The sequence below is a fragment of the Sciurus vulgaris genome, assembly GCF_902686455.1.
Source record: "Sciurus vulgaris genome assembly, chromosome: 14".
In the NCBI taxonomy this organism is placed as follows: domain Eukaryota; kingdom Metazoa; phylum Chordata; class Mammalia; order Rodentia; family Sciuridae; genus Sciurus; species Sciurus vulgaris.
The window spans coordinates 30,114,019-30,135,376 of record NC_136475.1 but is presented as its reverse complement, the minus strand read 5'-3'; the positions used below and the strand labels follow the sequence as shown (position 1 = coordinate 30,135,376).

The 21,358-nt window shown below is 42.4% G+C and overlaps 2 long non-coding RNA genes and 1 pseudogene across 4 annotated transcripts in view; 2 read left to right on the top strand and 1 right to left on the bottom strand.

Annotated features, from left to right (window-relative positions):
• Positions 1-16,519, bottom strand: part of LOC306644496 (centromere protein I-like) — a 28,273-nt pseudogene extending 11,754 nt beyond the window's left edge. The window contains exon 1 of the transcript in view: positions 16,489-16,519. The product of the transcript in view is annotated as a centromere protein I-like (transcript). The remainder of the gene's footprint in view (positions 1-16,488) is intronic.
• LOC306644473 overlaps positions 1-21,358 on the top strand; it is a 178,830-nt gene that overhangs the window by 83,810 nt on the left and 73,662 nt on the right. The gene's annotated exons all lie outside the window — the stretch shown is intronic.
• LOC306644476 overlaps positions 1-21,358 on the top strand; it is a 117,491-nt gene that overhangs the window by 23,454 nt on the left and 72,679 nt on the right. The gene's annotated exons all lie outside the window — the stretch shown is intronic.

The window sequence follows — 21,358 nt, the reverse complement described above, 5'->3', positions numbered from 1 at the left end:
AGGCCCTTCTAGCTTTTAGGGTCTGGATTGAAAAATCTGCTGATATGCGTATTGGTTTCCCCCTGAATGTAATTTGGTTCTTTTCTCTCACAGCCTTTAAAATTCTGTCTTTATTTTGTATGTTAGGTATTTTCATTATAATGTGCCTTGGTGTGGGTCTGTTGTAATTTTGTGTATTTGGAGTCCTATAAGCCTCCATAGGCTTATAGGAAAATCATGGAATGATTTTCCATTTCATTCTTCAGATTTGGGAAATTTTCTGATATTATTTCATTGAATAAATTGTTCATTCCTTTGGCTTGTTTCTCTAGGCCTTCCTCAATCCCAATAATTCTTAAATTTGGCCTTTATATGATATCCCATAGTTCTTGTACATTCTGTTCATGATTTCTTACCATCTTCTCTGTTGGTTCAACTTTGTTTTCAAGGTTAAATATTTTGTCTTCAATGTCTGAGGTTCTGTCTTCCAGGTGTTCTATCCTATTGGATATGCTTTCTATGGAGTTCTTAATTTGGTTTATTGTTTCCTTCATGTCAAGGATTTCTGTTTGTTTTTTTTTCAATATCTCTAACTCTTTATTGAAATGATCTTTTGCTTCCTGTATTTGCTCTTTTAACTGTCGATTGGTGCGATCATTCAATGCTTGCATTTGCTCTTTCATCTCATCGTTTGCTTCTCTGATCATTTTAATTATGTACATTCTGAACTCATTTTCTGTCATTTCTTCTGCCATGCTGTCATTGGGTTTTATTGATGTAACATCTAGATTTGTTTGCAGCATTTTCTTTCCTTGTTTTCTCATATTGTTCAGGTATCAGTGGACCGCTGAGATATTGCAGATTTCCTCTATTGACTTACAATGTCCCTGAAGATTTCTATATATATCCCCCCTTAGCCTTCAGTAGGCTGAAGTCATGGAGGAAGTTGATAATGCGGTGCTCCACAAGGAAGCTGCCTCTCTAGGAGTGGTGGCCTTCAGGTGGGGTATAATCCCTGCTAGTGGGCAGAGGTGCCTCCACTTGTTAACCAATGGTCTTCCAAAGGGGACCTAGGCTGCCGGCTGAGGCAAGGCCTGTTTGGGCCTGAGTCTCTGGTTTTACCGTCCTTGTGGGGAAACCTCACCCAGCAGGGAAGACTCACCCGGTGGGGAGGTCTCGCTGGTCAGTTCCCTCCTAGAGGTTCCCCTCAATTTACAGCTACCGCCTGGGCTGGGCTGCCTTCCTCTGCAAAGTTCTCAGGGGCCTGGCCCTACCTCCTGGGCCTGGGAGCCTCACCCTTTGCAGATGAATCTCCTTAGGCTGCCCCTCCTCAGAGAATTTGCCCGCAGGCCTGGAACCTTCGCTCCACCCTAAGCCTGTCTCTGTGCGGCTCTTCCACGCAGAAGCCTCCTAGATCCTGGGACCCTGCTCTGCACCTAATCGCCAGGCTGTGTGGCCCCTCCTCTGAGCCGCCACCTGGGGCCCCGAACAATCGCTCTGAGTCCCAGAGACCCGCCACAGGCCTCTTCCTCCAGACAGCCGCCCAGTATTCTGGTGCGGTCACTAGGAGTCCAAGAAACTCACTTCGTGCCTCCTCCTCCCACCAACCACCCGTAGCCCTGGGCAATCAATCACTCCGAGTCGAAGTGACCCTCCCCGTTCCTCCTCCTTCTCCAGATAACCCCCCGGGTGTTCAGGAGTGGTCGCTCTGACTGGCTCTGAATCCACGTGACCTGCTGCACGGTCCTCTGGGCAACTGCCCGGAGCTCTGGTGCGGCCACTCAAGACCAAGCGTCCCACCACGCTTCTCCTCCAGGCAGCCCCCCTGTGTTCAGGAGCTGTCACTTTAAGTCCAAACAACTCACCACTCGCCTTCTCCTCTGAGCAGCCGCCTGGAGCGCTAATGCAGTCACTGCGAGTCCACACGCCCCGCCGCGCTCCTCCTCCTCCTCCTCCTACTCCTCCGGGCAGGCCCCGGGGTTCAGAAGTGGTCTGAGTCCAAACAGCTCGCCACGCCGCCCCTTCTCTGGCAACTGCCTGTAGCTCTGGTGTAGTCACCCGAATCCAAGCGGCCGCGCTCCTCTTCCTCCTCGTCGTCCTCAGGGCAGGCCCCGGGGTTCAGAAGCGTCGTTCTGAGTCCAAACAGCTCGCCGCGCAGCTTCTCCTCTGGCAACCGCCTGCAGCTCTGGTGTAGTCACTCCGAATCCAAGTGGCCACGCTCCTCCTCCTCCTCCTCAGGGCAGGCCCCGGTGTTCTGAGTCCACACAGCTCTCCTCGCCACTCCTCCCCTGGGCAGCCGCCGGAGCCCCAGTGGTGTCCCAGCGCTGTGCCGAGCGGCCTCCTTTACGGCGCTCCCAGCTGTCCGAGTTCACTGCTCCAGCGGGGGGAGGGGCATCTCGCCGGCAGTTCTACTTCACAAAGTTTCCTGCGTTCCGGGACCACTGTCCCATCCGGGATGCCTCCCCAGGGGGTGAGAGTCACCCGGCTGCTTTGAGTTGGTCCCAAGCGTCCCAATATCTCCTCTTTTGAATCCTGAGTCCTGGAGCAACATGAAATGCAGCCACCCTCTAGGCCGCCATCTTGAAACCCCTATTTCCTGTCTTTTACTACTTTTGGTGCTGGTCTGTTCTTCTTTTTCTAGGGCTTTGAGCTGTAGTGTTAGGTTGTTTATTTGTTTAGTTTTACTTCTTTTATTAAATGTGCTCCATGAAATAAATTTCCCTCTAAGTACAGCTTTCATAGTGTCCCAGAGATTTTGATATAATGTTTCTTTGTTCTCATTTACCTCTAAGAATTTTTTAATTTCCTTCCTAATATCTTCTGTTATCCATTCATCATATAATAGCATATTGTTTAATTTCCAGGTGTTGGAATAGTTTCTGTTTTTTTACTCTTTCATTTATTTCTAACTTCAATCCATTATGATCTGATAGAATACAAGGTAGAGTCTCTATCTTCTTGTATTTGCTAACATTAGCTTTGTGGCATAATATATGGTGTATTTTAGAGAAGGATCCATGTGCTGCTGAGAAGAAAGTGTATTTGCTCTTGGTTGGATGGTATATTCTATAAATGTCTGTTAAGTCTAAATTATTGATTGTGTTATTGAGATCTATGGTTTCTTTGTTCAATTTTTGTTTGGAAGATCTGTCCAGTGGTGAGAGAGGCGTGTTAAAATCACCTAGTATTATTGTGTTATGGTCTATTTGGTTTCTGAAATTGAGAAGGATTTGTTTGACATACATGGATAAGCCACTGTTTGGGGCATAGATGTTTATGATTGTTATATCTTGCTGATTTATGCTTCCCTTAAGCAGTATGAAATGTCCTTCTTTATCCCTTCTCAGTAACTTTGGCTTGACGTCCACATTATCGGAAATGAGGATGGATACTCCAGCTTTTTTGCTGAGTCCATGTGCATGATATGTTTTTCCCCATCCTTTCACCTTTAGTCTATGGGTATCTTTTTCTATGAGGTGAGTCTCTTGCAGGCAACATATTGTTGGATCTTTCTTTTTAATCCAATCTGCCAGTCTATGTCTTTTGATTGCTGAATTCAGGCCATTAACATTCAGGATTATTATTGAGATATGATTTGGTTTCCCAGTCATTTGGTTCATTTTTTAAATTTTATTTATTTATTTATTTATTTTCACGACTTGTTTCCTCCTTTATTTGACAATTCCTTTAGGATAATTCCTCCCTTTGCTGATTTGCTTCTTTGTTTTTCATCTCTTCCTCATGGAATATTTTGCTGGAATGTTCTGTAATGCTGACTTTCTTTTTGTAAATTCTTTTAGCTTTTATTTGTCATGGAAGGATTTTATTTCATCGTCAAATTTGAAGGTAAGTTTTGCTGGGTATAAAATTCTTGGTTGGCATCCATTTTCTTTCAGGGCTTGAAAAATGTTGTTCCAGGCCCTTCTAGCTTTTAGGGTCTGGATTGAAAAATCTGCTGATGTCCGTATTGATTTCCCCCTGAATGTAATTTGGTTCTTTTCTCTCACAGCCTTTAAAATTCTGTCTTTATTTTGTATTTTAGGTATTTTCATTATAATGTGCCTTGGTGTGGGTCTGTTTTAATTTTGTGTATTTAGAGGCCTATAAGCCTCTTGAACTTGATTTTCCATTTCATTCTTCAGATTTGGGAAATTTTCTGATACTATTTCATTGAATAGATTGTTCATTCCTTTGGTTTGTTTCTCTAAGCCTTCCTCAATCCCAATAATTCTTAAATTTGGCCTTTTCATGATATCCCATAGTTCTTGTAGATTCTGTTCATGATTTCTTACCATCTTCTCTGTTGGTTCAACTTTGTTTTCAAGGTTAAATATTTTGTCTTCAATGTCTGAGGTTCTGTCTTCCAGGTGTTCTATCCTATTAGATATGCTTTCTATAGAGTTCTTAATTTGGTTTATTGTTTCCCTCATTTCAAGGATTTCTGTTTGTTTTTTTTTTCAATATCTCTAACTCTTTATTGAAATGATCTTTTGCTTCCTGTATTTGCTCTGTTAACTGTCGATTGGTGCTATCATTCAATGCCTGCATTTGCTCTTTCATCTCATCATTCAGTGCCTGCATTTGCTCTTTCATCTCATTGTTTGCTTCCCTGATCATTTTAATTATGTACATTTTGAACTCATTTTCTGTCATTTCTTCTGCCATGCTGTCATTGGGTTTTATTGATGTAACATGTAGATTTGTTTTGGGCATTTTCTTTCCTTGTTTTCTCATATTGTTCAGGTATCAGTGGACCGCTGAGATATTGCAGATTTCCTCTATTGACTTATAATGTCCCTGAAGATTTCTAGTATATCCCCTCTTAGCCTTCAGTAGGCTGAAGTCTTGGAGGAAGTTGATAATGTGGTGCTCCACAAGGAAGCTGCCTCTCTAGGAGTGGTGGCCTTCAGGTGGGGTATATTCCCTGCTAGTGTGCAGAGGTGCCTCCACTTGTGACCAATGGTCATCCAAAGGGGAACTAGGCTGCGGGCTGAGGCAAGGCCTGTTTGGGCCTGAGTCTCTGGTTTTACCATCCTTGTGAGAAAACCTCACCCGGCAGAGAAGACTCACCTGGTGGGGAGGTCTCGCTGGTCAGTTCCCCTCCTAGAAGTTCCCCTCAATCTATAGCTACTGCCTGGGCTGGGCTGCCTTCCTCTGCAACGTTCCCAGGGGCCCGGCCCTACCTCCTGGGCCTGGGAGCCTCTCCCTTCGCAGACGAGTCTCCTTAGGCTGCCTCTCCTCAGAGAATCTGCCCGCAGTCCTGGAACCTTCGCTCCGCCCCTAAGCGTGTGTCTGTGCAGCTCTTCCACCAAGAAGCCTCCTAGGTCCTGGGACCCTGCTCTGTACCTAATCACCTGGCTATGCGGCTCCTCCTCTGAGCAGCCACCTGGAGCCCCATACAATTGCTCCGAGTCCCAGAGACCTGCCGCACGCCTCTTCCTCCAGACAGCCACCCGGTGTTCCCGTGTGGTAACTAGGAGTCCAAGCAACTCACTGCGTGCCTCTTTCTCCCACCAACCTCCCATAGCCCTGGGCAGTCACTCCGAGTCCAAGTGACCCACCCCGTTCCTCCTCCTCCTCCAGGTAGCCCCCCGGGTGTTCAGGAGTGGTCGCTCTGAGTCGCTCTGAGTCCACGTGACCTGCTGCACGCCTCCTCCGGGCAGCCTCCCGGAGCTCTGGTGCAGCCGCTCGAGACCAAGCGACCCACCGCGCACCTCCTCCAGGCAGTCCCCCGGTGTTCAGGAGCGGTCGCTTTGAGTCCAAACAACTCACCACTTGCCTCCTCCTCTGAGCAGCTGCCTGGAGCTCTAATGCAGTCACTGCGAGTCCAAGTGACCCGCCACGCTCCTCTCCTCCTCCTCCTCCTCCTCCTCCTCCTCCTCCTCCTCCTCCGGGCATGTCCCAGTGTTCAGAAGTGCTTTCTCTGAGTCCAAACAGCTCGCCGCGCAGCTCCTCCTCTGGCAATCGCCTGTAGCTCTCATACAGTCACTCCGAATCCAAGCGGCCACGCTCCTCCTCCTCCTCCTCCTCCGGGCAAGCCCCGGTATTCAGGAGCGGTCGCTCTGATTCCACAGAGCTCTCCTCGCTGCTCCTCCTCTGGGCTGCCGCTCTGAGCCCCAGTGGTTGCTCCCAGTCCAAGCGCTGTGCTGAGCGGCCTCCTCTACAATGCTCCCAGTTGTCCGAGTTCACTGCTCCAGCAGGGGGAGGGGTGTCCCTCCGGGCAGCTCTACTTCACAAAGTTCCCTGCATTCCGGGATGACTGCCCCATCCGGGACGCCTCCCCAACGGGAGAGACTCACCCGGCTGCTTTGAGTTGGTCCCAAGTCTCTCAATATCTCCTCTTTTGAATTCTGACTCCTGGAGCAACATGAAATGCAGCCACCCTCTAGTCTGCCATCTTGAAAACCTCCACATGTTTGGTTTGTATGTTGCTCAAGCTGGCCTTGAACTTGAGAATCTTCCCACCTCAGCCTCCCTTGTAGTGGGATCATAGGCATACACTACCAAACCTGCTCCAATCAGTTCTTCATTTGTTTCTGTCTTTTGGAATGGGACTGCATGTCGTACACCGGTTCCACCATTGTATTTTGGAAGCATGTAACTTACTCATTTCATAGGCTCCCAGCTGGAGAAGGATGAATTGTGCCTTTTGTCTCACCGATATCTGATTTATAGGAAACTTTGCAGTTTCAGTTCAGGTTGTTGATACTTCAAGAAAAAGTAGGCTTTACTTAGTCAAGGTCAGACAAGGGTAAACAACTCCTTTCCAAAACATTTCTAAAGATATTTAGAAATTCTCTGCCACCATCTAAAAAGAAGGGTTAATAAATAACCTCCCCTTTCAACTGAACGTTTCATTTTTCACCTCTCTTTGACCTCATAAGAATCTTAAAGTATGACTTTCAAGGGGGTATAAAATAATATAGTCTTCATAATGGAAAATGACTTAGGTAGTTGTTTCTGAGTATTCTTTAGAAGACAGTTTAAATTCCAAACCCCAACCCCCTAAAATAACAAAAATCTGGTCCCTCTAAAAATGTGTGAACAAAGAAGTTCTAAAACTGCTTCAGGATGCCAAGGATGGACCCAGTTCCTGAACACCATGTAAAAAAACCTATGAGAAAACCAGAAAGTTAAGGGTAGGAAGCAACTTTCACAGCCATATTTTCATAATAAACAACTTTTTAAAAGTACATTCTGCTCCTGCACATTTAACAACAAGGTCTGAACTGCCAGAGATGATAAAGTCAGACCATGAGATGCACAGTTATTCAGAAGTTTGATGAAGACAACTACAAATAATGAATTAAGGTTTGACACAGTCCTTTCCTTTTAGTTCAGTAAATTTGCCTACCAAATGCACACCAAGTAGACACTGTGCTCAGCCTACAGGGAACACAAATGTGAATCAGACTTGAGCAACACTCAGGTCCTTACTAGCACTAAGTGAAAATCAAGTTATTGACAATTGACTACAGAATCTGATAAATGATCTAACTTGTATTACACATAAAAAGAGCTCTGGGAGTTTTACAGAGAACCGAGTCAACCTGATTGAAAGGAGAGGAAGTGGAAAGTCTTCAAGAAAACCTGGGAAGCAGGCAAAAGTCTGGGTGAAAGTCAAATGTTAACAAACCTCATTGGATAAGGCAGTGGAGGGAACATCCTGGAACATGAGACTTCAATTTCCCTGAATTTAGAATACATAGGAAGGAACAGTAGTGGAAGATAAGCCTGCCTAGGAAATGGGGGTGACTGTCAAAATCTCATACTTCACAGCCCAGCCCTCCTTCCCTTCTTACATTGTACTTGTAGATGGATTTCCATCAAAGCTGACTTCTTTAAGTGACTGCTTGAGAGTCAATTCCTGCCTTACACAAATTCCTCTAGTGATCAAGATATACTCATCATTTTACCCCATTCTTATTTTCTTTTTTTTTTATATTCAATAGTCTTTAATGAAGAAATAGTGGAAAGATATTCTTGACTAAGTAGAATGTTTCAAAATTCTCATATTCTTTGGCATTCAAAAAATGAAAACTGAATGTTACATATTTATACATACATAGTACCTGTTCTGAAACTTAGGTAAAATAATCTTTTTTTTCCTTTTTTAATTTTAATTAAAAATCATAAATTTACATAGGGCAATGTTGTTTGATTCATTCTGTTATTTTTTTCCCTTCCCCCCTCCCCTCCCACCCCTCTTTTCCCTCTACACATTCCTTTCTTCCTCCATTCTTACCACCCTCCTTATCCCTAACCCTAAACCTAACCCTAACCCTAACACTAACCCCTCCTATCCCCCCCCCCTTATATGTCCTCATCCACTTATCAGCGAGATCATTCGTCCTTTAGTTTTTTGAGATTGGCTTATCTCACTTAGCATGATATCCTCCAATTTCATCCATTTGCCTGCAAATGCCATAATTTTGTCATTCCTCATGGCAGAGTAATATTCCATTGTATATATATGCCACAATTTCTTTATCCTTTCATCAACTGAAGGACATCTAGGTTGGTTCCATAGTCTGGCTATAGTGAATTGAGCAGCTATGAACACTGATGTGGCTGTATCTCTGTAGTATGCTGATTTTAAGTCCTTTGGGTATAGGCCAAGGAGTGGGATAGCTGGGTCAAATGGTGGTTCCATTCCAAGCTTTCTGAGGAATCTCCACACTGCTTTCCAGAGTAGCTGCACTAGTTTGCAACCCCACCAGCAATGTATGATTACACCTTTTTCCCCACATCCTTGCCAACACCTATTGTTGCTTATGTTCTTGATAATCGCTATTCTAATTGGGGTGAGGTGAAATCTTAGGGTAGTTTTGATTTGCATTTCTCTTATTATTAGAGATGTTGAACATTTTTTCATATATCTGTTGATTGCTTGTACATCTTCTTCTGTGAAGTGTCTGTTCAGTTCCTTAGCCCATTTGTTGATTGGATTATTTGTATTCTTGGTGTAGAGTTTTTTGAGTTCTTTATAGATTCTGGAGATTAGTGCTCTATCTGAAGTATGAGTGGCAAAGATATTCTCCCACTCTGTAGGCTCTCTCTTCACATTACTGATAGTTTCCTTTGCTGAGAGAAAGCTTTTTAGTTTGAATCTATCCCAGTTGTTGATTCTTGCTTTTATTTCTTGTGCTATGGGAGTCCTGTTAAGGAAGTCTGCTCCTAAGCCAACAAGTTGAAGGTTTGGACCTACTTTTTCTTCTATAAGATGCAGGATCTCTGGTCTGATTCCGAAGTCCTTGATCCATTTTGAGTTGAGTTTTGTGCAGGGTGTGAGATAGGGGTTTAATTTCATTCTGTTGCATATGGATTTCCAGTTTTCCCAGCACCATTTGTTGAAGAAGCTATCTTTTCTCCATTGCATATTTTTGGCCCCTTTGTCTAGTATGAGAAAATTGTATTTATTTGGGTTTGTGTCCATATCCTCTATTCTGTACCATTGATCTACCTTTCCATTTTGGTACCAATACCATGCCATTTTTGTTACTATTGCTTTGTAATAGAGTTGAAGATCTGGTATTGCGATACCCCCTGCTTCGCTCTTTCTACTGAGGATTGCTTTAGCTATTCTGGGTTTCTTATTCTTCCAGATGAATTTCATAATTACTTGCTCTATTTCTGTAAGGTACATCATTGGGATTTTAATTGGAATTGCATTGAATCTGTATAGCACTTTTGGTAGTATGGCCATTTTGACATTATTAATTCTTCCTATCCATGAACATGGGAGATCTTTCCATCTTCTAAGGTTTTCTTTAATTTCTTTCTTTAGTGTTCTGTAGTTGTCATTGTAGAGGTCTTTCACCTCTTTTGTGAGATTGATTCCCAAGTATTTTATTTTTTTTTGATGCTATTGTGAATGGGGTTGTTTTCCTAATTTCTCTTTCTGAAGATTCATCACTTTTGTATAAAAATGCATTGGATTTATGAGCATTGTTCTTGTAACCTGCTACTTTACTGAATTCACTTATGAGTTCTAAGAGTTTTCTGGTGGAATTTCCAGGTTCCTCTAAATATATAATCATGTCATCAGCGAACAGGGATAGTTTGAGTTCCTCTTTTCCAATTCGTATCCCTTTAATTTCTTTGGTTTGTCTAATTGCTCTGGCTAGAGTCTCAAGAACAATGTTGAATAGAAGTGATGAAAGAGGGCATCCCTGCCTTGTTCCAGTTTTTAGGGGGAATGCTTTCAGTTTTTCACCATTTAGAATGATATTGGCCATGGACTTAGTGTAGATGGCCTTCACAATGTTAAGGAATGATCCCACTTCCCCAATTTTTTCTAGTGTTTTGAGCATGAAGGGATGCTGTATTTTATCGAATGCTTTTTCTGCATCTATTGAAATAATCATGTGATTCTTAACTTTTCGTCTGTTGATATGGTGAATGACATTTATTGATTTCCGGATGTTGAACCAGCCTTGCATCCCTGGGATAAAACCCACTTGATCGTGGTGCACTATCTTCTTAATATGTTTTTTTATGCAATTTGCTAAAATTTTGTTGAGAATTTTTGCGTCGATGTTCATTAAGGATATTGGTCTGAAATTTTCTTTCCTCGATGTATCTCTGTCTGGTTTAGGTATTAGGGTGATATTGGCTTCATAGAATGAGTTTGGGAGGGTTCTCTCCTCTTCTATTTTATGGAATACTTTGAGAAGTATTGGAATGAGCTCTTCTTTAAAGGTTTTGTAGAACTCGGCTGAGAACCCATCTGGTCCCGGACTTGTCTTTGTTGGTAGGCTTTTGATGACCTCTTCTATTTCATTGCTTGAAATTGATTTATTTAAGTTGTGTATGTCCTCCTCATTCAGTTTAGGTAATTCATATGTCTCTAGAAACTTGTTGATGTCTTTGAGGTTTTCTGTTTTGTTGGAGTATAGATTTTCAAAATAGCTTCTAATTATGTTTTGTATTTCACTGGTGTCTGTTGTGATACTTCCTTGTTCATCCAAATTTTAGTAATTTGAGTTTTCTCCCTCTTTCTCTTTGTTAGCGTGGCTAAGGGTTTATCAATTTTGTTTGTTTTTTTCAAAGAACCAACTATTTATTTTGTTAATTTTTCCGATTGTTTCTTTTGTTTCAATTTCGTTGATTTCGGCTCTGATTTTAACTATTTCCTTTCTTCTACTACTTTTGGTGTTGGTCTGCTCTTCTTGTTCTAGGGCTTTGAGCTGTAGTGTTACGTCGTTTATTTGTTGATTTCTACTTATTTGTTGATTTTGTTGAATGCGTCCCATGAAATAAATCTTCCTCTAAGTACCGCTTTCATAGTGTCCCAGAGATTTTGATATGATGTGTCTTTGTTCTCATTTACTTCTAAGAATTTTTTAATTTACTTCCTGATGTCTTCTGTTATCCATTCATCGTATAATAGTGTATTATTTAATCTCCAAGCATTGGAGAAGTTTCTGTTTTTTATTCTGTCATTTGTTTCTAATTTCAGTCCATTATGATCTGATAGAGTACAAGGTAGTATCTCTATCTTCTTGTATTTGCTAACAGTAGCTTTGTGGTATAAGACATGGTCTATTTTAGAGAAGGATCCATGTGCTGCTGAGAAGAAAGTGTATTCGTTCTTTGTTGGATGGTATATTCTATATAAGTCGGTTAAGTCTAAATTGTTGAATGTGTTATTGAGATCTATGGTTTCTTTATTCAATTTTTGTTTGGACGATCTATCCAGCGGTGAGAGAGGTGTGTTAAAATCACCTAGTATTATTGTGTTGTGGTCTATTTGATATCTGGAATTGAGAAGCATTTGTTTGACGTACATGGATGAGCCAATGTTTGGGGCATAGATATTTATGATTGTTATGTCTTGCTGATTTATGCTTCCCTTAAGCAGTATGTAATGTCCTTCTTTATCCCTTCTGACTAGTTTTGGCTTGAAGTCCACATTATCTGAAATGAGGATGGATACTCCAGCTTTTTTGCTGTGTCCGTGTGCATGGTATGTTTTTTCCCACCCTTTCACCTTTAGTCTATGGGTATCTCTTTCTATGAGATTGTTCTCTTGCAGGCAGCATATTGTTGGATTTTTCTTTTTAATTCAATCTGCCCGTCTGTGTCTTTTGATTGATGAGTTCAGGCCATTAACATTCAGGGTTATTATTGTGATATGATTTGTATTCCTCGTCATTGGACTCATTTTTGTTTTTAGATATGATTTGGTTTCTCCTTTATTTGGCTATTCCTTTAGGCTAGTTCCTCCCGTTGCTGATTTACATCGTTGTTTTTCATCTCTTCCTCATGGAATATTTTGCTGAGAATGTTCTGTAATGCTGGCTTTCTTTTTGTAAATTCCTTTAGCTTTTGTTTATCGTGGAAGGATCTTATCTCATCCTCAAATCTGAAAGTAAGTTTTGCTGGGTATAAGATTCTTGGTTGGCATCCATTTTCTTTCAGGGCTTGGTAAATGTTGTTCCAGGCCCTTCTAGCTTTTAGGGTCTGGATTGAAAACTGTGCTGATATTCTTATTGGTTTCCCCCTGAATGTAATCTGATTCTTTTCTCTCGTGGCCTTTAAAATTCTGTCTTTATTTTGAATGTTAGGTATTTTCATAATAATGTGCCTTGGTGTAGGTCTGTTGTAATTTTGCATGTTTGGAGTCCTATAAGCCTCTTGTACTTGGTTTTCCATTTCATTCTTCAGATTTGGGAAATTTCCTGATATTATTTCATTGAATAGATTGTTCATTCCTTTGGTTTGTTTCTCTAAGCCTTCCTCAATCCCAATAATTGTTAAATTTGGCCTCTTCATGATATCCCATAATTCTTGTAGATTCTGTTCATGATTTCTTACCATCTTTTCTGTTTGGTCAACCTTGTTTTCAAGATTAAATATTTTGTCTTCAATATCTGAGGTTCTGTCTTCCAGGTGATCTATCCTATTAGTTATGCTTTCTATGGCGTTTTTAACTTGGTTTATTGTTTTCTTCATTTCAAGGATTTCTGTTTGGTTTTTTTCCAGTATCTCTAACTCTTTAGTGAAATGTTCTCTTGCTTCCCGTATTTGCTCTTTTAACTGTTGATTGGTACGTTCATTTAATGCCTGCATTTGTTCTTTCATCTCCTCGTTTGCTTCCCTGATTGTATTAAGTATGTACATTCTGAACTCCCTTTCTGACATTTCTTCTGCTGTGCTGTCATTGGGTTTTATTGATATAGTATCTAGGTTTGTTTCAGACATTTTCTTCCCTTGTTTTCTCATATTGGTCAGATATCAGTGTGACTCTGTGATATTGTAGATTTCCTCTATTGGCTTATAGGTCCCTGTAGATTTCCAGTGTATCACCTACCAGCCTTCAGTAGCCAGAAGTCTTGGATTAATTTGATAATGCAGTGCTTCCAAAGAATGCTGCCCCTAGCCCATTACTGGTTCCAGGGAGAGAGACCTGGAGAGGTCTCTTGGTGCCCAGCCCTGGTCCCAGAGGCTATTTGCAGGTCGAAGTTCTCCAGTGGCTTGGGGACTAGTGGCTGGCTCTGTGTAGACAGCCTCTCACTGGGCGGTTTGCCCCGAGAAGCTAGCCTAGAGAGGCGCTTCCCACCGGAGGGGGCTGGGCTGCTTGGGGTAGTCCCTGGCGCCCTGTGCTGGTCTCTGAAGCAACCTGCGGGCAGGCCGGAGCTGGCCATGGTGCGGACCGGAGTTGGCTGTGCGCTGTTTCTGTGCAGAAAGGCTCTCACTGGGGGGCCTGCTCCACGAAGCTGGAGAATCTGGCCCTGTGGGAGGAGCTAACTGCCAGAGTGCTCAGGGCTGCCTGGGGGAGAATCTATCTCCCCTTTCCTACTCTAATAAGCCACTCAAATCCGGGCCTGCCGCCCAGCAGAGCTTCACTGGGTGGGGGAGACTCACCCCGTGGTTCTATTTTAGTCCGAGTCTCCCAATGCCTCCCCTTCTTGAATCCTGGGTTCTGGAGCGACTGGAGATGCAGTCACCCTCTAGTCCGCCATCTTGGATCGCCCCGTGGAAAAAGCCTGCAGCTGGAGGGGGACAAGACTGCCTGGAGAGGTCTCTGGCTGCCCAGCCCTGGTCCCAGAAGCTGCTTGCGTGTCGGAGGTCTCCGCTGGCTTGGGGACTTGTGGCTGGCTCTGCGTCAAGAGGCTCTCACTGGGCGGTCTGCCCCGGGAAGCTAGCCTAGAGAGGCGCTTCCCGCCGGAGGGGGCTGGGCTGCTTGGGGAAGTCCTTGGCGCCCTGTGCTGGTCTCTGAAGCAACCTGCGGCAGGCCGGAGCTGGCAGCGGGGCGGGCCGGAGCTGGCCACACTGCTTCTGTGCAGAAGGGCTCTCACTGGGGAGCCTGTTCCACTAGGCTGGAGGATCTGTCCCTGTGGGAGGAGCCCACCGCCAATCTGCACAGAGCTGCCTGGGGGAGACACTATCTGCCCTGTCCTACTCTAATAAGCCACTCGAATCTGGGCCTGCCGCCCAGCTGAGCTTCGCCGGGTTGGGGAGACTCACCCCGTGGTTCTATTTTAGTCCGAGTCTCTCAATGCCTCCCTTTCTTGAATCCTGGGTTCTGGAGCAACTGGAGATGCAGTCACCCTCTAGTCCGCCATCTTGGATCCTCTTATTTTCTTGATTGTCATTATTGGTGACAGGAGGTAAGTCTGCCAGTAGTTTTTATGGTTGAACTGAGTTATCACCCACCACACATGATCTTTACCTTTATCGTGTTCCTTATCAGGAATGCTTTCAGGGCAAGCACAATTCAGTAGCCTGTTTTTTCTCTCTTTTTTTTTAAAGTCAGTCATTGATTTGTATCATGGTTCTGTACATATTAGGATTAGTTTTTACAAAAAGCCAATGGTGGTCTCTAATTCACTAAACATTTTCAATCTCTGAATGACCTTAAAAGGTGAGGGTTTGACTTTCAGGGATAGTACCAGCTTTTCAGAAAACTGACCTGGCTTCAAGTAAATTGTATATTTTAAACAAAGTCCTCTTATAAGTGAGCCAGTGTGACAGGGCACACTATGGCAGTCCTTAATGGGATTCTGTTATCAAAGGCTGGTAAGTGGGATCACAGAGGCCCTCCCAGGCTGAGTCCTCAAGAATGATACTGTGGCAGCAAAGTGGGAGGACAACAGCAAACAGACTCACTGCCTTGGGAGGTTCTTAGTTCTTTAGGTTTCAAGGACCTGTCCACCCCCGTTGGCCTAGCTGGCCTTGCTTTTGTGTTACAGTCTGAAGGCTGTGTGGATACATGGGTGAGGTGGGGAACACATCCAAGGAGGGTTTTTCCAAGTCAGGCACCAGAGGCCACCTAGGCCAGGGTCCACCTTTCAAATTCCTGTACAAATTTCAGTCACTCTTTTTCTGTCTCCTGGTTCTAGATCATTTCCTCAAAGGCATGGAACTGTTCCTGTTCCAGCTGTTGCTGCGTGTCATGTGGCTATCCTGTTCTAGCTCTTCCTGCATAGTCATGTTCCCAGCAAGTTCTTCCACTTCCTTCTTCTGCAAAGGGAGAGAAAGATTTAGGCCAACACTTCATACCTCAGAAGAAAGACATCCCAGGGAAAGAGAGATTTTCAAAATATTCTGTGCTAGTTTGATTTTCCAACACATGATCCATGCTTCCCTTGGTACCAATATACTGATGAGATACAGTTCCCACCCCTTCCTACCAAGCCACCATATACCTATTTTCAAACACAGTTAAATTCCTAGTACTTTCAGCTTTATGTATAACCAAATGCGAATGAATTTATTAACACAGTATATTACAGGATCTAGTCATTGATTTAGTAATACTATACCATAATTCTGAAGTAGAGATAAATGTAGATGGTATTTTGGGATATCAGAACAATTTTAATATGACATGAAAATATCTTGATAGCTATTGGCGACAAAGTTAGAAATATACATTCAACATGGAAAAAACTGCTAAATGTCAGTTGGTGGATAGTAATAATAAGAACCATTTTCATCATTCAACTTCATGGTCCCCCTGAATTCTATCCATGAATCCCTCAGAGTTTCCTGGACCCTGGGCTATGAATCTCTTCACTAGAAGGTCTCAGCTGTTCTCATGGCTTCAGAACCATTTTCATTTTGAGGTCACTCTTATTTATATTTTCAGCCCGGATCTCTGCTCTGAGTTCATTCAGACTGGTACTTTCAACCTCCTATTGACATTTCTGCTTGAACATCTCATATGCATCCCAAGTTTAACAAGTCAAAAAGTTAAGAAACCAACAATCTAGGGGCATTACCACTGAACTACATCTCTGTTTTATTTATAAATCTATTTTATTTGTAAATACTATTTATATATTTCAGACACAGTGTCTCAGCAAGTTGTCCGTGGCTGCCCTTGAGTTTACAATCCTCTGCCTCAGTCTCTTGAGTAGCTAGGATGACAAGTGACTTACTCCTCAAACCCTTTGTGACACACACTCAGGAAATAGACTACCGTGTTGCTCAAGGCAAAAACCTGAGTTCAACCATGATAGCATCTTTTCCCCAGACTATAAGTAAATCCTCTGGACTTACCTCCATTCACAAATCCATCTGCCTCTCCCATGCTGCTATGCTACACTACTCCAAACCATTAGCCTTCTGCTGAGTTGCTGAAAGAGTTTCCTAGCTGGTTTTCCTGCCTTCTCTGAGCAACCCTCCACCATTTACCACAGAACAGCCAACACTCATATTTTAAAAATACAAGTTTAGGTCACATTCTCAATTTACTTTTCAATGGATTTCTCTTGCTCTCAAGATAAAATGCAAACTCCATACCATGGCCAAAAGTCAGCAGGATCCAGTCCCAGCTTTTTTTTTTCCCCCTTAAGAATATTACTCTTTATTGCATTCCTTCATTTGCATTAAAAATATTTATCAGTTTCTATAGAGTTTTGGGCAGAACACAAAGACATTATCTGTACTGAAAAGGAGAATAAGTGATATACTGTGTGCTGCTTCTCAGGAAGAGGCCACATGACAAACAGATTGGGGATCCAGGACACAAGTCACCAGGGATCACAGAATTTCACAATATAATTCACTGTTATAATAGCCACAAAATGAGCCAGAGATGGAGACCCCAAACAAAAGTATGCAGAGAGCAAGATTTGGAGATAATCTGCCTTCCACCATGGGGACAGATGAGAGAGCCACATCCAAGTACCACTGTGGCAACAGACTGGTAGTGGCTTCTGACTACCTGTCCTCATTTTTAAACAGCAGTTAGATTAGCGGCAGATACAAACTTCAAGAATCAGCCAAAAGCCCTATTCAGGAATGGAGTCATAGTTGTGATGGACCCATTTTCCTGGTGCAAAATAAGCCACTGAACAAAGATAGGGATTGGGATTATATAAGTTTTTTTGAGGGGTTCTCTAGTGAGCATAACAGTTTTCTTGGTTACTCAGGAATTTGACCTTTTTTGGGCCAGGGATCTGTAGGCAGCTTCTGGAGAGGATTCACCTGGAAAGAGATTAATGCCTCCTAGACATTAGGAGTGATAAAAAAACACCTCCTCCCTGTCTGCAGCTATCACCTGGAAACATTTGTCTTGGGAGATGCAGGTTTTCAGCGCTTGCATTGCAATGCTACAACAGCCTGTCTAGAACATTGCTAAGGACTGGGGGTGCTCTGAAAGCAGAAATGGGATGTATACTAAAGAGAAATTGTTCACACTGGTAAAATGTTTGCTGTGAACCCATTGGGAATATGAAAATGACAGAATTTGAAAAGTAAATACTTGGAAAGAAAAAGATGGGATGAACATGTTCTAATATAGGCAAATGTCTCAAATGCATTGGAGTCTTTTAAGCTTGTACATTATTATTGGATGCAAATGATGTTCTTTTTCACTTGTAATTGGAATTACCTGGTGAAGTTGTCCCTTCAGAAGAAGGCTACAGTAAAACTGTAACATTGCATTGTTAAAAATCTTATGAAAGATATGTATGGAAAAATGTACACCCTGAGCATTCTGAAAAGAATCATTAAAATGAATTTACAAACCTTTCAGCACTAATTATTGTCCAAATCCAAATGGGCCCATTCCTTTGGATAATATTAATGGGTTATTATTATCACCACTTTTCTCTTTTCCTTCGCCTAATTCCTTACAATTTATCCTTCCTTTATTTTAAATTACCTGTACTATCTATCATGCAAATAAACACTATTATCCAGAGATATGAGTGCGGGGGTGCCTGGCAACCCAACCAGTGCTTGACAAGGATCCACTGGGGGAATGATGTTTGCAAGGACTCATCGTCCCGGGAGATGCCAGATGCTTGCCTCCGGGCTCTGGTGCTTTTTCTGCATTATGTTTCTAATATTATATTATTCATACTATTTCTTGGTAGTAATCACTGAGGGTGAAGGGAATACTGCATAATTTCCCAAGTATATTAATAAAACATTAGGGACTATAACTCCTTCTCAGCCACAAGTAGTAAAAACTCTTTTACCACTGTGTGATGTGTCTTCTTCCTGGGGTGCTAGTTATGAACATGTAATGCAGTACATAAATTTGGCCACGGAACCGTCTGTCTTTCCAACCATGAGTATGCAGAAAGCACCTCCCACAGTAGCTACTAGATATGAACGAGCTTATTTTATCTATGGCAAGCCCTGCTACCCCCCTAAAGGCAAGTCCTTAGAGAAGGTAGATATAGATCTCCCCCTGTCTCCTACAGGGTGGTTTAATCCAGATGATGGTTTTGTTTATGTGTGGTGGTAAGGTAAAAGAATAAGGTTTCTCAACATTCCTTCCTTCCTGCAAAAAATAGGTCACTCCTATAATAAACATTGGTACACAATGTCCTGTTCTGAGAAAAAGAGCTACATAAGACAATGTAATCTATTTGGTATAAAAACTTAGCCATGGGAACCATTGGGACTGTTGCCCTCCTGTAACTTAGCAATTTAGATATTAATCAGATGGACCTAGTAGAAATGGTCATGTGAGATTATTTGTCTATCGCTTTAACCACGAGAATAATAATAGTCTTAGGTCACATAGAGTTTAGATTTTAAGGAAATAAACATTGTATTAGCTCATTGACTTAGTTAAATATTCTTAAAATAATTGTAATCTGTACGGTTACTGATTTCTCACAATCTTTCAGTAAAAACAATTTCTGCCTATGCCTTGGAAACTTCTTTGATTTTATTAATCATAAGCCTGTCATCATAGCCTGAAGAAAAGTGTATATAAACCCAGCCTCCCCCAGAATAAAGTGGGATTGATTGCACCAGAACTAGAGTCTGTGTCTTTCATTCTCCATCCATCGCCGACACTGTCTCCCCGCGCCCTGTTTACCAGTGTGGAACCCATGGACTCCTGCTAGGGCTGGACCCCGGCACATGAGCCCTGTCCTTACCCTCTCCCTCAGCCCTTGAACACCCATACTGATCCCTCCCTTACCCTCCACGCACTTCTTCCAAAAGGAAGAACACTTTGAGCCCTTTTGAGGGTGACTTGTCTTATCACTGTGGTGTGAGGAATTTAATTAGGTTATCACATATGGTGATGAGACATACTGAGCATGCCCCTTCCCCCACTGCTGCTTAAAATACCAGGACTTGTGGTCAGAGGCCATGACCAGCCAGTCTGTTGCCACAGTGGCACTTGGGTGTGGCTCTGTCATCTGTCCCAATGGTGGAAGGCAGATCATCTTTAAATCTTGCTCTCTAGATACTTTTGTTTGGGGTCTTCCTCGCTGGCTCATTTTATGACCTTTACAACAGTGGATTATATTGTGGAAATCTGTGATCCCTGGTGGCTTGTGTACTGGATCTCTAGTCTGTTTGCCATCTGACCCTTTCCTGAGAAGCAGTGCACATTGTATTAACTTAGTCTCTTTTTCAATAAGGATAATGCCTTTGTGTTTTGCCCAAAATTGTACAGAAATTGATGAATACTATATTGCTTAATGCAAATGAAGGAATTCAATAAAGCATAATATACTTAAAAAAAAACAGAAATGGAGATTAATCTTGGTTTGGAATATCACCCATAGCTTCTTTAAAGACTGGTCTCTCCTTCAGCAGTAAAAATGACAAGTTTCCATATGCATGTTTGGAGAGACCTTTAATATGTGTGTTTGTTAAAATTGATGATTAAATGTATACATGAGAAATCAGTTTAATTTTAGACCTATTATGTTTCTTTGTTTCCAGCCAGTTAGCTATAAGTTATATAAATTATTTCCTAATAATTAAAAACATTTTTGGTAAAAAGTTAAGATCTCCAAGGTTGAGAATTACAAAAAGAGTTAAATGACATAAGAAATTGTAGGATTATTTGGTGCACTTTCGGGGAGGGATTTTATCATGTTCTGTTTTGTTTACACGTTTATTTTATATATTGGCTTAAAACACATGCTGTAACTTTTTGTATTTCTAATTTTTTTAAAATAAAAAAGCTATGTCCTTTTTGTTATACATGATTATAGAATGTATTTTGGCATATTATGTACATGGAGTACAACATCCCTTCCCTAAGGTTGTACATGGTTTGTAGTTAAACTGGTGATGTAGTCATATAAACAAATGTGGGATATCAATGCAATATAATCATAGGCAATCTGAAAAAGGGATGAAGGACTCAACACTTTACAACACGGATAATCCTTGAAAACAGTCTTCTAATTCAAAGAAGTCAACTATAAAAGGTCACATATTGTATGATTCCTTTTATATGAACAAACAAAACCAAAAAGACAAAAACCAAAGATTAATGGTTGCCTGGAGGCAGGACGAGGAAGGAATGGGAGTGACCTCTCACACACAGAAGAGTTTTTTTGGGGGATCATGAAAATGTTATGATGGTGGCGATGGTTGCACAACCTCGAGAAATTACTAAATGCCACAAAATTGCACACTTTTCAATGATGAAGTTTATATGTATTTGTATCTACAGAAATAATTTTAAAATGTATATTAGTAATCTTTGCATGGTGATGCTCCAGTGCCTCCGTCATTTTCTGCCGCTACTCCATTCTTTTCCTATTCTCCCACACTGTCGGTCACCCTCTCCCAGGGCAGCTGTGCCAGAGGACTCTGGCCTCTGGCCTCTGGCCTCCGGAAGAGCCTGCACAGCTTTGGGTTTCTGGGTCCTGCAGCTGTTGGCTGGCTATCCGCTGCACACGGGTATAGTCTGCTCGCATAGGGTGGAGATGGACGCCAAGAACTGATGTTTCTCGTGAGCGTCGGTAGATGGCAGTGGTCTCTGAGGGCGGCACGTGAAGGAATCAGTGGACGAGGACTGACAGGACCCTAAGTTTAGTTATTTATCCTTGTTTTGAGGTGTGATCTCCACTACCAGTAATGTCCGGATACTGTGCTCTGAAAACCAGGCTGGCTGCCAGACAGCACTTGGGATCAAAAGGACTTGAGGCCATAGGCC